This window comes from Macaca mulatta, chromosome 6 (genome assembly GCF_049350105.2).
Source record: "Macaca mulatta isolate MMU2019108-1 chromosome 6, T2T-MMU8v2.0, whole genome shotgun sequence".
Classification (NCBI taxonomy): domain Eukaryota; kingdom Metazoa; phylum Chordata; class Mammalia; order Primates; family Cercopithecidae; genus Macaca; species Macaca mulatta.
In genome coordinates this window covers 164,715,683-164,732,201 of record NC_133411.1, presented here as the reverse complement: position 1 = coordinate 164,732,201, position 16,519 = coordinate 164,715,683, and positions in this window count along the sequence as shown.

Sequence of the window (16,519 nt, the reverse complement as noted above, 5' to 3'; positions counted from 1 at the left end):
GCTCTCTGCATAGCTCTGCAAGGTGTTGGAAGTTAAATAAGATGAAGACATTGCACAATAATATAGTGAAACATCATTTCTTCAACCGAGTCTTTGGCCCCAAAATGAAACTATTTCCTCCTGAGATATGCTTCTGTGCTACCAGGCACTACCATAATCATAATACTTGTTTTAATTACTTAAGTTTTCCCCCACTAAACCATGGGGCAGGCAATAAAGGGCAGAGACTAGGCTTGGCACATTGTAGGAATTTGGTGAATATTTGTTGAACAAGTGATAAATGAGCTATGTATGCATGTACGGATATATACTGAAAAATACGTGTGTGTGTATCCTATTCAATACCTTCAAATTCTCTGCTTTTTCCTCAAATGAAGTTTTCAGATTAAAGCACTTCTAGGCTCAGAACTAATTTATTATATGCCAAAGAGTAACCTACAACCTGGAGTTTATAAAAACCTTGCATTATACTTTAGAGCTCTAGCAGCTTTGTCTGTGACAGTCATCATATTGTTTTTGTTTCAGACTTTCCACTTCAGAAGCTATATTCCCTGGATTTTATTTTTCTCTTTAAAAATATCTAATGCAGAAATGTTGAAAATCTTAAGTAAATCTCTTGAGAGCCTGCAAGTAAGCATACCCAAATACAGGGGAAAGAGTGATTCCCACAAAGCATGCATCTCATCAAGAACTTTGCAAGGTACCTGGTGAAATGAGATGCAACGGCTTGCAAAAAGAGGGAATTAATTTTTCGAAGGCACACCTGAAATTCAGTACCTTAATCATTTGCAAATCCTCTTTGATTATTTCCATCCTTCTTGTTTTAGTATCGAGCTCCTAGTTCTGATATGGTTGTCCAGTGGCTAATTCTAATCACTACTGGAGGATATTTAGGAAAATTAACTATAAATAAAACTTTAGTCAAACCTGACTTGAGGTTTGACTCAGTTTCCCAACTAAAATTAATAATAAAAACAAGATGCAACCTTTCTAAAATGATAAAATATACCAATAGGTTTAAAACGTTTAATTGTCAGGAATGTCAGTTAAAAGCAGGAAATAACCATTTGAGGTTTTCAGGTAACCTTCCAAAATAAATTCTGTTAGAAACAAATTGTTCCAAAATTTATATCGTGTATGTTCTGAGTTATTGGCCTGATTTCCTCAGGTCTCTCTACACACAGGTAGAAGGGAGAAGAAAAACAACTGGCTTTGCCCATAGGCAATAATATTTGAAGACCATTAGGCAAATATTCAGCAATTAAGGTAAATTGTTCTCTCTCTCCCTCCACACTTTCCTCTCCAAACGGCACTGTATTTACAGCAGGGGAAGGGCTGTGCCTCTAGAGATGTCCTGATAGAAAGGGACAAGAAGATTTGCAAATTTTCAGGGAAATGTCTGGATTGTCAGGGCTCTGTGATAGAGTGGATGGGCTGGTCAGCATCATTTTCTGAAGTGTGACTATCACCTGGATTTGGAGGGTAAGGATTCAACCACTAGAATCCATGTTTCCAACGTTTTTGCCAGTTTTTAAGGTCACAGTCATGGCAGCCTCTGTACCACATAAGGTCATATGAGTTTTTCTAGGCTCCCTGAACACCAGTCTCAGGCCTGCCTTCCACCACCAACTATAAGGTACATCTATACAATGGAATACTATGCATCCAAAAAGGGCATGAACTGTTGATATGACAACATGGATGAATCTCAAAAGCAAGTGCTAAGTGAAAAACAAAACAAAACAACAACAAAAAAGTGATGAAATATGAGGTAATTCCATTTATATGAAATTCTAGCAAGGGCCAAGGATTAGAGGAAATATTGACTGCAAAGGGGCAAAAGGGAATATTTTGAAGAAGTAGAAATATTTTGTATCTTGGCTGTAAAAGTCATAGTTACAGGATTCTATACATTTATCAAAACTCATTGTCTTATACACATAAAATTGATCAATTTTAATGTGTGCCAATCATACCTCAAGAAAGCCTGATATGAGTCAAGCACAGTGGCGCATGCCTGTAATCCCAGCATTTTGGGAGGCCAAGGTGGGAGAATCACTTGAGCCCAGGAGTTTGAGAACAGCCTAGACACCATAGTGAGACCTCACCTCTACAAATAACAACAACAACAACAATAATAATAATAATAATAATTAACCAGGCATAGTGGCACGTGCCTGTAGTCCTCAGGAGGCTAAGGTAGAAGGATTGCCTGAATCTGGGCGGTTACAGCTGCAGTGAGCCATGATCATGCCACTGCACTCCAGCCTTGGCAGCAAAACAAGACCCAGTTTCAAACAGGAAAAGAAAAGAAAACCTGATATGAAAAAATAAAAATTATAACAGTAAAAAATATGTAAACAATGCCTTATTTGGCTGATGCTTGAAACTGAAGCACTCTATTTCCATGAGGAAAAAAAAAAAAATGTATTGCCTAAGCACCATAACACATTTAATTCTCAAAACTAGTAGGCTATTCCCAAAGAAAACATTTCTCAAACTTTAATGTGTATATGAATCACCTAGCGAACCTGATTCAGTTAATCCATGGCAGTGTCAGAAATTCTAAGAAGCTCCCAGGAGATACTGATGCTGCTGGCCTGCAGATGACACCTTAAATCAGGTTCTAATCGACCCAGAACTTTTCCTCCAATGAGACGCTGGGATTTTTATCACACATTGATTGTGTTTGTTCCAAACACAGCATACGCCACTTTCATTTGCTTTCTTAATTAGATAACTTAATTATATCACATTAAACAATGTGTTTTGAGTGTGAAAAAAAGTTGATTTGCTGAAAACTATTTGAATATTTTGTAAAGACTCAATAAAGATGAGTTTATAAAACCAATACCCTTGAATTTGATGTGAACATGACAACTACAAGAGATGGTATAAATTTAGAGGGCTTCTGCACAGATTCCTTCAAAATTATGTTTTTTTAAACAAGTTTTCTGAGTGAAAATTGACATAAACTTCAGATGTTTAATCAGTACAATTTTATAAGTCTTGACATATGTGTGTATACATGAAACCATCACCACCACTAACATCATGAATCTATCCACCATACACAAACAAGCTTGTAGAGATGGATATTAAAAAGTTGAAAATAAAAAATATAATGCATGAAATTAATGTAAGATTAAATGTTACAGAGGAAACTATTAATAAACTTGAAAAGGTAGCAATACAAACTATTCAAAATGAAACACCGGCAATAGACTGAAGGAATTGAAATAACATACATATACATACATATATATATACTTACACTGTATATACACATGCTATACATTCTAAAGCAACCACTAAAATATCACTACCACAAGTTATAGTTAATAAGCCAACACAAGAGACAAAATAGAATCAAAAGCATTCAACCCAAAAAAATGCAGAAAAAGAGAAAAAGAATAACAAAGAACAGACAAATGGCAAACAAATAGTAAGATGGGAGATTTAAACTCAATCATGATAGTAATCACATTAAATGTAAGCTGTCTAAAAACTCTAAAGACATAGACTGTCCATTTGGATTATTAAAAGTAATATGTAAGTACATGCTGCCGATTTAAAACCACTTTAAATATATAGATACCAAAAGGACAACCAAAAAAAAAAAAAGAGAAAGGTAAATTAGACTTTAAGAAGTCCCTTTATAATTTATTTTGTGCCCCTAAATGTGCCCTTTTATAATCTATCCTTCCTGCCTCCTCACCCTTACACCCCTCCCCTCCCCCATGTCCCAGTGACCTAATGGTTTGTGCTCAGGTACCATTAATTGCAGTAACTAGACTTATTTTTTATTTTTATTTTTATTATACTTTAAGTTCTATGGCACATGTGCACAACGTGCAGGATTGTTCCATATGTATACATGTGCCATGTTGGTGTGCTGCACCCATTAACTTGTCATTTACATTAGGTATATCTCATAATGCTATCTCTGCACCCTCCCTGCTCCCTACAATAGGACCCGGTGTGTGATGTTCCCCTTCCTGTGTCCAAGTGATCTCATTGTTCAATTCCCACCTATCAGTGAAAACATGCAGTATTTAGTTTTCTATTCTTGCAATAGTTTGCTGAGAATGATGGTTTCCAGCTGCATCCATGTCCCTACAAAGGACACGAACTCATCCTTTTTTATGGCTGCATAGTATTCCATGGTGTATATGTGCCACATTTTCTTAATCCAGTCTGTCACGGATGGACATCTGGGTTGATTCCAAGTCCTTGCTATTGTCAATAGTGCTGCAATAAACATACATGTGCATGTGCCTTTATAGCAGCATGACTTATAATCCTTTGGGTATATCCCCAGTAGTGGGATGGCTGGAACAAACGGTATTTCTAGTTCTAGATCCTTGAGAAATTGCCACACTGTTTTCCACAATGGTTGAACTAGTTTACAGTCCCACCAACAGTGTAAAAGTGTTCCTATTTCTCCACATCCTCTCCAGCACCTGTTGTTTCCTGATTTTTTAATGATTGCCATTCTAACTGGTGTGAGATGGTATCTCATTGTGGTTTTGATTTGCATTTCTCTGATGGCCAGTGATGATGAGCATTTTTTCATGTGTCTGTTGGCTGTATGCATCTCTTCTTTTGAGAAATGTCTGTTCATATCCTTTGCCCACTTTTTGATGGGGTTGTTTGTTTTCTTCTTGTAAATTTGATTGAGTTCTTTATAGGTTCTGGATATTAGCCCTTTGTCAGATGAGTAGATTGCAAAAATTTTCTCCTATTCTGTAGGTTGCCTGTTCACTCTGATGGTAGTTTCTTTTGCTGTGCAGAAGCTCTTTAGTTTAATTAGATCCCATTTGTCAATTTTGGCTTTTGTTGCCGTTGCTTTTGATGTTTTAGACATGAAGTCCTTGCCCATGCCTATGTCCTAATTGTTATTATCTAGGTATTCTTCTAGGGTTTCTATGGCTTAAGGTCTAACATTTAAGTCTCTAATCCATCTTGAATTGATTTTCGTATAAGGAGTAAGGAAAGGATCCAGTTTCAGCTTTCTACTTATGGCTAGCCAATTTTCCCAGCACCATTTATTAAATAGGGAATCCTTTGCCCATTTCTTATTTTTCTCAGGTTTGTCAAAGATCAGATGGCTTTAGATGTGTGGTATTCTTTCTGAGGGCTCTGTTCTGTTCCACTGGTCTATATCTCTGTTTTGGTACCAGTACCATGCTGTTTTGGTTACTGTAGCCTTGTAGTATAGTTTGAAGTCAGGTAGCATCATACCTTAAGCTTTGTTCTTTTGGCTTAGGATTGTCTTGGCAATGCGGGCTCTTTTTTGGTTCCATATGAACTTCAAGACAGTTTTTTCCAAATCTGTGAGGAAAGTCATTGATAGTTTAATGGGGATGGCAATGAATCTATAAATTACCTTGGGCAGTATGACCATTTTCACGATATTGATTCTTCCTATCCATGAGCATGGTATGTTCTTCCATTTGTGTCCTCTTTTATTTCACGGAGCAGTGGTTTGTAGTTCTCCTTGAAGAGATCCTTCACATCCCTTGTAAGTTGGATTCCTAGGTATTTTATTCTCTTTGAAGCTATTGTGAATGGGAGTTCATTCATGATTTGGCTCTCTGTTTGTCTGTTACTGGTGTATAAGAATGCTTGTGATTTTTGCACATTACTTTTGTATCCTGAGACTTTGCTGAAGTTGCTTATCAGCTTCGGGCGATTTTGGGCTGAGACAATGGAGTTTTCTGAATATACAATCATGTCATCTGCAAACAGGGACAATTTGGCTTCTTCTTTTCCTAACTGAATACCCTTTATTTCTTTCTCTTGCCTGATTGCCCTAGCAAGAACTTCCAACACTATGTTGAATAGGAGTGGTGAGAGAGGGCATCCCTGTCTTGTGCCAGTTTTCAAAGGGAATGCTTCCACTTTTTGCCCATTCAGTATGATATTGGCTGTGGCTTTGTCATAAATAGCTCTACTTATTTTGAGATATGTTCCATCAATACAGAATTTATTGAGAGTTTTTAGCATGAAGCGCTGCTGAATTTTGTCAAAGGCCTTTTCTGCATCTATTGAGATAAACATGTGGTTTTTGTCTTTGGTTCTGTTTATATGCTGGATTACATTTATTGATTTTTGTATGTTGAACCAGCCTTGCATCCCAGGGATGAAGCCCACTTGATCTTGGTGGATAAGCTTTTTGATGTGCTGCTGGATTCGGTTTGCCAGTATTTTATTGAGGATTTTTGTATCAATGTTCATCAGGGATATTGGTCTAAAATTCTCTTTTTGTTGTTGTTGTATCTCTGCCAGGCTTTGGTATCAGGATGATGTTGGCCTCATAAAATGAGTTAGGGAGGATTCCCCCTTTTTCTATTGATTGGAATAGTTTCAGAAAGAATGGTACCAACTCCTCCTTGTACCTCTGGTAGAATTCAGCTGTGAATCCATCTGGTCCTGGACTTTTTTTGGTTGGTAGGCTATTAATTATTGCCTCAATTTTAGAGCCTGCTATTGGTCTATTCAGGGATTCAACTTCTTCCTGGTTTAGTCTTGGGAGAGTGTAAGTGTCCAGGAAATTATCCATTTCTTCTAGATTTTCTAGTTTATTTGCATAGAGGTGTTCATAGTATTATCTGATGGTAATCTGTATTTCTGTGGGGTCAGTGGTGATATCATCCATTTATCATTTTTTATTGTGTCTATTTGATTCTTCTCTCTTTTCCTCTTTATTAGTCTTACCAACGGTCTATCAATTTTCTTGATCTTTTCAGAGAACAGCTCCTGAATTCATTGACTTTTTGGAGGGTTTTTTGTGTCTCTATCTCCTTCAGTTCTGCTCTTCAGTTCTGCTCTGATCTTAGTTATTTCTTGCCTTCTGCTAGCTTTTGAATGTGTTTCCTCTTCCTTCTCTAGTTCTTTTAATTGTGATGTTAGGGTGTCAATTTTAGATCTTTCCTGTTTTCTCTTGTGGGCATTTAGTGCTATAAATTTCCCTCTACACACTGCTTTAAATGTGTCCCAGAGATTCTGGTATGTTGTATCTTTGTTCTCATTGATTTCAAAGAACATCTTTATTTCTGCCTTCATTTTGTTATGTACCCAGTAGTCATTCAGGAGCAGGTTGTTCGGTTTCCATGTAGTTGAGCAGTTTTGATTGAGTTTCTTAGTCCTGAGTTCTAGTTTGATTGCACTGTGGTCTGAGAGACAGTTCGTTATAATTTCTGTTCTTTTACACTTGCTGAGGAGTACTTTACTCCCAACTATGTGGTCAATTTTGGAACAAGTGTGATGTGGTGCTGAGAAGAATGTATATTCTGTTGATTTGGGGTGGAGAGTTCTGTAGATGTCTATTAGGTCCGCTTGGTGCAGAGTTGAGTTCAATTCCTGGATATGCTTGTTAACTTTCTGTCTCATTGATCTGTCTAATGTTGACAGTGGGGTGCTAAAGTCTCCCATTATTATTGTATTGGAGTCTAAGTCTCTTTGTAAGTCTCTAAGGACTTGCTTTATGAATCTAGGTGCTCCTGTATTGGGTGCATATACATTTAGTTAGCTCTTCCTGATGAATTGATCCCTTTACCATTATGTAATGGCCTTCTTTGTCTCTTGTGATGTTTGATGGTTTAAAGTCTGTTTTATCAGAGACTAGGATTGCAACCCCTGCTTTTTTTGTTTTCCATTTGCTTGGTAGATCTTCCTCCATCCCTTTATTTTGAACCTATGTGTGTCTCTGCATGTGAGATGGGTCTCCTGAATACAGCAAACTGATGGGTCTTGACTCTTTATCCAATTTTCCAGTCTGTGTCTTTTAATTGGACCATTTAGTCCATTTACATTTTAGGTTAATATTGTTATGTGTGAACTTGATCCTGTCATTATGATATTAACTGGTTATTTTGCTTGCTAGTTGATGCAGTTTCTTCCTAGCATCGATGGACTTTACATTTTGATATGTTTTTACAATGGCTGGTACCTGTTTTTCCTTTCCATGTTTAGTTCTTCCTTCAGGATCTCTTGTAGGGCAGGCCTGGTGGTGACAAAATCTCTAAGCATTTGCTTGTCTATAAAGGATTTTATTTCTCCTTCACTTATGAAACTTAGTTTGGCTGGATATGAAATTCTGGGTTGAAAATTCTTTTCTTTAAGAATGTGGAATATTGGCCCCCACTCTCTTCTGGCTTTGAGAGTTTGTGCCGAGAGATCTGCTGTTAGTCTGATGGGCTTCCCTTTGTGTGTAACCTGACCTTTCTCTCTGGATGCCCTTAACATTTTTTCCTTCATTTCAACTTTGGTGAATCTGACAATTATGTGTCTTGGAGTTGCTCTACTTGAGGTGTATCTTTGTGGTGTTCTCTGCATTTCCTGAATTTGAAAGTTGGCCTGCCTTACTAGGTTGGGGAAGTTCTGGGTGACATCCTGTAGAGTGTTTTCTAACTTGATTCCATTTTCCCCATCACTTACGGGCACACCAATCAGTGTAGATTTGGTCTTTTCACATAATCCCATATTTCTTGGTGGCTTTGTTCATTTCTTTTTACTCTTTTATCTCTACACTTCTCTTCTCACTTCATTTCATTCATTTGATCTTCCATCACTGATACTCTTACTTCCGGTTGATCGAGTCAGTTATTGAAGCTTGTGCATTTGTCACGTAGTTCTCGTGTTATGGTTTTCATCTCTATCAGTTCTTTTAAGGTCTTCTCTGCATTGATTATTCTAGTTATCCATTCATCCATTCTTTTTTCAAGGTTTTTAGTTTCTTTACGCTGGTTATGTAGTTCCTCCTTTAGCTCTGAGAAGTTTGATTGACTGAAGCCTTCTTCTCTCAACTCGTCAAAGTCATTCTCCATCCAGCTTTGTTCCATTGCTGGCGATGAGCTGCGTTCCTTTGGAGGGGGAGATATACTCTGATTTTTTGAATTTCCAGTTCTCTGCCCTGCTTTTTCCCCATCTTTGTGGTTTTATCTGCCTTTGGTCTTTGATGATAGCGACATACTGACAGAGTTTTGGTGTGTGTGTCCTTTCTGTTTGTTAGTTTTCCTTCTAACAGACAGGACCCTCAGCTGTAGGACTGTTGGAGTTTGCTTGAGGTATACTTCAGACCCTGTTTGCCTGGGTATCAGCAGTGGAGGATGCACAAGATAGAATATTGCTGAACAGCAAGTGTTGCTGTCTGATTCTTGCTCTGGAAGCTTCGTCTCAGGGGTGTACCCCGCCGTGTGAGGTGTGAGGTGTCGGTCTGCACCTAGTGGGGGATGTCTCCCAGTTGGGCTACTCATGGGTCAGGGACCCACTTGAGCAGGCAGTCTGTCCATTCTCAGATCTCAACTTCCGTGCTGGGAGATCCACTGCTCTCTTCAAAGCTGTCAGACAAGGGCATTTACCTCTGCTGAGGTTTCTGCTGCTTTTTGTTTACCTATGCCCTGTCCCCAGAGGAGGAGTCTACAGAGGCAGGCCGGCCTCCTTGAACTGTGGTGGGCTCCACCCAATTTGAGCTTCTGGCCAGCTTTATTTACCTATTTAAGCCTCAGCAATGGCAGGCATCCCTCTCCCAGCCTCGCTGCTGCCTTGCAGTTAGATCTCAGACTGCTGTGCTAGCAATGAGGGAGGCTCCGTGGGCATGGGACCCACTGGGCCAGGTGTGGGATATAATCTCCTGGTGTGCTGTTTGCTGAGGCCCTTGGTAAAGCGCAGTATTAGGGTGGGAGTTACCCGATTTTCCAGGTGTTGTGTGTCTTAATCTCCTTTGGCTAGGAAAAGGAATTCCCTTCCCCCTTGTGCTTCCCAGGTGAGGCGATGCCTTGCCCTGCTTCAGCTCTCGCTGCTCGGGCTGCACCCACAGACCAGCGCCAACTGTCTGACAGGCCCCAGTGAGATGAACCCGGTACCTCAGTTGAAAATGCAGAAATCACCCGTCTTCTGTGTCGCTCACGCTGGCAGCTGGAGGCTGGAGCTGTTCCTATTCGGCCATCTTGGGCGTGCCCCACTAGACTTATTGTTTAATAAACATAATCATCAAATATATCAAGCAATTCTCCTGCCTCAGCCTCTCGAGTAGCTGGGATTACAGGCATACACCATGATGCCTGGCTAATTTTTTTTGTATTTTTCATAGATATGGGGTTTCACCATGCTGACCAGGATTGTCTCAAACTCCTGACCCCAAGTAATCCACCTGCCTTTGTCTCCCAAAGTACTGGGATTACAGGCGTGAGCCACTGCACCTGGCCTGTTTAAATGCTTTTACAACTGCCAAGCTGTTTTCAAAGTGGTTGCACCATTTTGTCTTGTCACCAACAGTGTATGAGAGTCATGTTGCTCCACATCCTTTCTGATAATTGTTATGGTTCTTCTTTTTAACTTTAGACCCTCTAATAAAGGTGTAATGGCATCTCATTGTAGTTTTCATTTGCATTTCTCTAATAACTAAATTAATCATCCTTTTATGTCCTTATTTGCTTTCCATATATATTTTTGGTGAAGTGTTTGTCCAAATCTTTTGCCCATTTTTTAAATTCCAATGTTTTGGTTTTTTATTAAAATTTAAGAAATTTTTATGTATTCTATAAACAGGTCCTTTACCGGATCTGTGATTTAAAAATTTTTTTCCCACTCTGTAGCTTGCTTTTACACTTTCTTAACCGTGTCTTTCAAAGAGCAAAATTCTTAAAGTCCAATTTACCTTTTTCCTTTTTTGGTTGTGCTTTCAGTGTCTGTATATTTAAAGTGGTTTTCAATAGGCAGCATGTACTTTGATGTTACTTTTCATAATCCAAACTGACAGTCTATGTCTTTAGAGTTTTTAGACAGCTTACATTTAATGTGATTACTAACATGGCTGAGTTTAAATCTACCATCTTACTATTTGTTTGCCATTTGTGCCATCTGTTCTTTGTTATTCTTTTTCTCTTTTTCTGCATTTTTTGGGTCAAATGCTTTTTATTACTGCATTTTATCTCTTGTGTTGGCTTCTTAACTATAACTCATGGTAGTGATATCTTAGTGGTTACTTTAGAATGCATAGTGCGTGTATGTACAGTGTACATACATATGTATATGTATGTATGTGTGTGTTATTTCAATTCTTTCAGTCTACTGTCTGTGTTTCATTTTGAATAGTTTGTATTGCTACCTTTTCAAGTTCATTAATAGTTTCTTCTGCAACATTTAATCTGTCATTAATCTCATTCATTATATTTTTCATTTCCAACATCTTAATATCCATCTGTACAAGTTTTGGGAAAATATATGTAAGATCTTTTCCATTTCTTAATATAATCAATTTTTCCTACTGTTTCTTAAACATATGGAATACAGTTACAACTGTGTTAATGTACTTCTCTGCCAAAAATCTCTGGATTATCCTCTCTCTATGCAGCTCTCTCCTGCCCAGTACTTTGCAAATTCTCCTGACTTGACCTCCCTGAACTTCCAGTTCCATCCCTTCAACTCAAGAAGACTGTTGATTCCACCTGTTTTGTTCTCTCTGAATCTCAACCTGGAAATTCCAAGTAGTAAACTGGTAAATTTTTATAACATGAGAAATTCACTGTAATACACTAGTTGAAAATATGTGAACTGCTGGTCTACCACTCTACAAAAAATGTAAAATTTTAAGTTTTTAGCTGATCAATGTGGAACTCTAGTATGGGTTCAACATCAACCATATATCAAGCAAGTTCTTCATCAAAGCACATTTTGGAAAGAAAACTGGCTTAGTTTGGATTCCTCCAGAAGCTGACCTTGAGGTAAGGATTCTACTACAAGAAGATTATTTGGGAAGTGATTCAGGAAACACTGGAAGGGGGTAGGTAAATGAAACAGGAAAAGGAAGGCAGTTAATAAAGGGCATATTATCAAACAAATCCTCTATCATCATGGGCAAAAGGAGCTCAATGCTGATGTAGAATCTTGCAGTTCAGTATAGAACAGCCTCAGAGTTATCTCAGCTTAGGGTTGAGGGAGTTGAGGTATTTAAAAAACTCCTACCAGTCAGTAGTTAGAGTTGCCAAGGTGGGTGCTGATCTTCTAGAACTTCTGACCTGCTCTGAATGTGGGCAGGGCAGTCCCTAACACCAAAAATTCCCTCAGGCAGAGATTCAGATGTTGGCGGTTAAAGGTCGGTCCAGAGTGCACTACAGAGGTGAGCCTGAGGAGATGCAATAGAGAACAACTGAAAGTGGTGGGAAGAATCCCACAGGAGTTGAAAGCAGCATCTTTAAGAGTCAGAAACCTTGGTTCAACTCACGGCACCCACCTTGAGTAATAGTTGACTTGGGTAGGTGATTTAACTTTTTTTAAAGCTTCTTTATTCTCTCTCTATGAAATAACAGTAGTACCTGCTTTAAGGCCCTTGTAAACATTAAGTGACTCAACTTCAGTGAAGCTTTGGTACATTACTAGGTACAATCAGTGCTTGGCGAATATCTGCCGCTATTATAATAATTTCTATTATTACTATATTTAAACCTGTGAGATTTGTATGACATGTAATATTTCTATTAAGAGATAAGGGTACATCAATATAGGAAGTTCCACACTACAAGAGTTTTATTCTGGGTCTCGATTCAAATATTATTAAATGTCCAATACAAACATTTTCACCTTCTAGAAATAATTTATTGTTTTGTTCTTAATTGCAGAAACATTTGGTCCAACAAGTTGAATCAGCATAATCCACCTGTAATCAAGAGGACTTAAACAAGATACAGGAAGCTGTAATGCAAGGCACATTTTCCATAGAAGTTAAAATGTATTTTTACATCCAAGAGAAAAGCTTCTTAGCAGAAAATTAGCTAAAATTTGACTACCTATGTCATAGAAACACACTAAAGGGTAACATAAATGGGGCAAAATAATAAAACCTGTATGAAACAACGATTTAGAGCTGTGGTTCTCAACTCTCAGTAATAATTTCCCCCAGGGGACATTTGGCAAAGTTTGGAGACATTTTTAGTTGTCACAATTGGCGGAAAGAAAGGTGCTTCTGGCATCTAGTGAGTAAAAACCAGAGATGCTGCTACCCACCCCATAAAGCACAGAATAGCCCCTGACAACTGAAGTTGTGCCTTGATTAAGGAACCTTAATTTACAGTCTATGTTATAATGTCATAAACCTCTAGGATCTCTAAACAATAATACTTCTGTTGTGCAATATTATTTTAAAAAATAAGGTTAAATAGAGTATATTTTCTAAATGTTAAAAAACATAGTCTTCCTATGAAAAGAAGTATACATAAAGAAGGCTTTGAATGCTGGGCAGCCATCCCTACTATAAATTTGCTGTGTTTCAACCTGCCACATGAAAGCAATTTCAACAAGCCATCAACAAAGCCAGATAATTAAAACATTGGTGTAGACATAACCTTGGTTAATTCACCCTGACTTGTAATAGCTGAAATAATGACAGAGAAGAACCTGGGGAAACTAAGATCAGAAATGTAGCACATGGGGCTAAAATACTCATTTTGAAATTATTTCAAGCAAAATGATGGTTTATTACAATGACATATATTGCCTTTTTGTTTTCATTAGCAATCCCTCCGGGAACTTTGACACAAGTACAAGCTAAACCTGATTACTTGATTTATAGAACACAGAGAACATTATCAAAGAGCTAATGACAATGTCTATTCTCTTATAACTCTGAGCAACCTGGCGACTTTTAATCAACTTTTAAAGACACAAGAGCAAAACAAAAATTGAGAATGAATGTTTTTACTCCTAACTATTGGAAGGTAAAGAGGCATGTCAACAATTGTTCAAATAGCATCAGAACTGAGTTAGAAAGTATAAGCAGAGAAGCAAACACATTTTCAGTAAGGCCATTTTTTTTCCTAACTGACAAATTCTACAAAACCCAACAAGAAACTGCGATCCAAATCCATTTTTTCTACTGAAATTGCTTTCTTATAGCACAGTTGTACCAAAACTAAAGAGCCTGAAACAGATTTTCCCCTGTAAGAAGCTAAAAGAGATAGAAGGGTGGGCTCTGAATTTTTAATTTATTAAATATCAATCAATGCATGCTAACAATCAACTGTTAAATAACAGTACTAATATTTTATATCAGTTATAATATAATGGATGTTTCTATCCATTCTATTATAATAATGGATGTTTCTATGCGTTATATTATAACTAAAACTCTTCCAGTCTTAGGGCTTGGATATTTAGCATATGAAAATGCAAAATGCAATAGTGACTCAAGTCAGAGTAGAAGGAATTATTAGGAGCATGCTCCAATTCGTACAAAAACATAAATGAGAGGAGTAAGAAGAAAATTGTCACTCAGAAATCAATACTCAGACCACATGAGCTAGTACTTTTTCTCTATTACTTGAACAACTATGCCTTAAGCACTTAAAAATGCACTGAGAGTTGATTTAGCATCTGTGATGTAAGACACCAATACATCAAGGCCTATAAACAACAACAAAAAGATGCATGCTAAAGCATATAAACCCACCGCATTAAAAGAATGAATTATACTTTTTTCTACATTTCTTTCTTCTTCAGTTTTCTTTTTTCCCCAAAGTCAATACTCATTTACTTGACCAAGACAGTTTTCAGTGAACTATATGTTAACTTTTCTACTGCAGGAGAAATTCATATTCAGATTTGTTCCATTCTCCTACTTCTTTGACATGTAGTACTTAAAAAGGGAAGAAAACAATTCTTCTTTAAGATAATATTATTTACTATACAGAAATAATTATAAAAATTAGGCTATTATCTTCAAGAAGTCTTCGTCACAAATGCATCTGCCAAAATACATGAAGTATATGGGTTCACATGTTTTCAACTTGTCAAAAAGACCTTATCTGCACACACCAAAAAACCATTACATTAGTGATAGTAAGGCAACATCACCAAAGTTTCAAGTCTATTAACAGTTTCCAAAGGATTGAACTACCTTAAACACTACCAACACTCATGCAATGACCTGGGCAACATGCATAGCACATTTGAAAAAAATTACACAAGAAAAAGGCAAATTAGAAAGTGATAGGGTGGAAGGAAACATTGTTCTCTAATTTCAGGTGAAAACTTTTTTATATCAATGTGGATGGACATACAGGTGAAATAGGGAAAATGCCATGCCAGTGTTCCACAGCAAGTCCTGTCATTATCCACAACAGGGGTTCCTTCATTTAATCCTATGAGCTCCTATCACGTTCCAGGCTCTGGGCTAGCAGCTGAAGTTGTCCACATGGAAATGACAACTAGAGGAGCTCCCAAGGAGTTCAGTCAATTGAGGACAGATACAGAAAGATCAATACAAAGAACAGAGTATATCCAATACTGAAGATGAGTGTGTGTACTGGGTTCAAACCCAGGAACTCTGGCTCTAGACACCATCCAGTTCAACACTATATTACACTGTTTCCCACAGATTCAGCTTGAGGGAGAAGAAGATCTCCAAAATATCAAGATGCGGTACAGGAAGAGGAGGAATGGATTCTAAGCAGGTGAAAGTCCATGAGGCCAGGATGTATTTGGAAAAAGTAGAGAAGGGCCTTCCAGGCACAGAGAGAGTCTTTATTATGAGCTGTGTCTGTATAACAGTATCATTAGGGCCACTCTTCACTGACACTCAGGTAGCTTGCTAGCACCAGAAACCCAAAACTATCAAAAGTCACCACTACCCATAAGCACTGATCACAAACATCATATTCCTCCACTGGTTGGTGTGTTTTCGTACATAAAAGACCAAAGGCACTGATGGCTCCTTTGATGATGAGTTGCTCGAGGAAGCCAGAAAATAAAGCAAAAACAAAAAAAAAACACCAAGATGTCAGCTCACCATGGAAAGTGCCTTTGCTTTATCCCCACAACAACCCCTTTCTCTTTCATCCAAGGACAAAATAAACTCCCCAGGCCCTCTTGAGTTCCTCCAGAAAGCTTAAAGTCATATTTTCATCAACTCAGATCCGTCAATTGATGTGGATCTTCAAAATATTAAAGATTAATCCCGAAGAACACACTGCATTTTGCCATATTCATGACAGATTTGTAAGGCAGAATCCTAAGTTGATATGTGTGACTAAGACAGGCAAAGACAGGAATGCAGATTAAATTTTCTCAGAAAGATAAAGATACCATCCACTTGGAACATAATTAGTAAAGCTTTTAATTAACTGGCACTCCCAAAATAGAGGAAATCAGATATAATAGATGCCCTTTGACAGTAATAAAATTAACATCTCATTAATTAATGTAACTAGACTTCCCCCAACCCCATTGATTTCCTGTACTTTTATCAGAATCTGTTTTCAAGCAAAACAAAAAATACAGGTAAACATTGCCAATTCTTCTTCTGTTGCTTCCATCAGATTGAGACTCCCCTGAGGGCAGGAATTATGTCCCATGCATCTTTGTATCTCCTGGAATGTCCCTGACATAGCTCTGTCTTTGTGAAAAGAAAGAGAAGGTCAAGGGCAAGGGGAAAGTCCAAAGGAAAGACAAGGAGCAAAGCAAGAGACAGAGAGAACCCAGTCAGCATTATGGCTGTATCTACCACACCAACCACTACAGT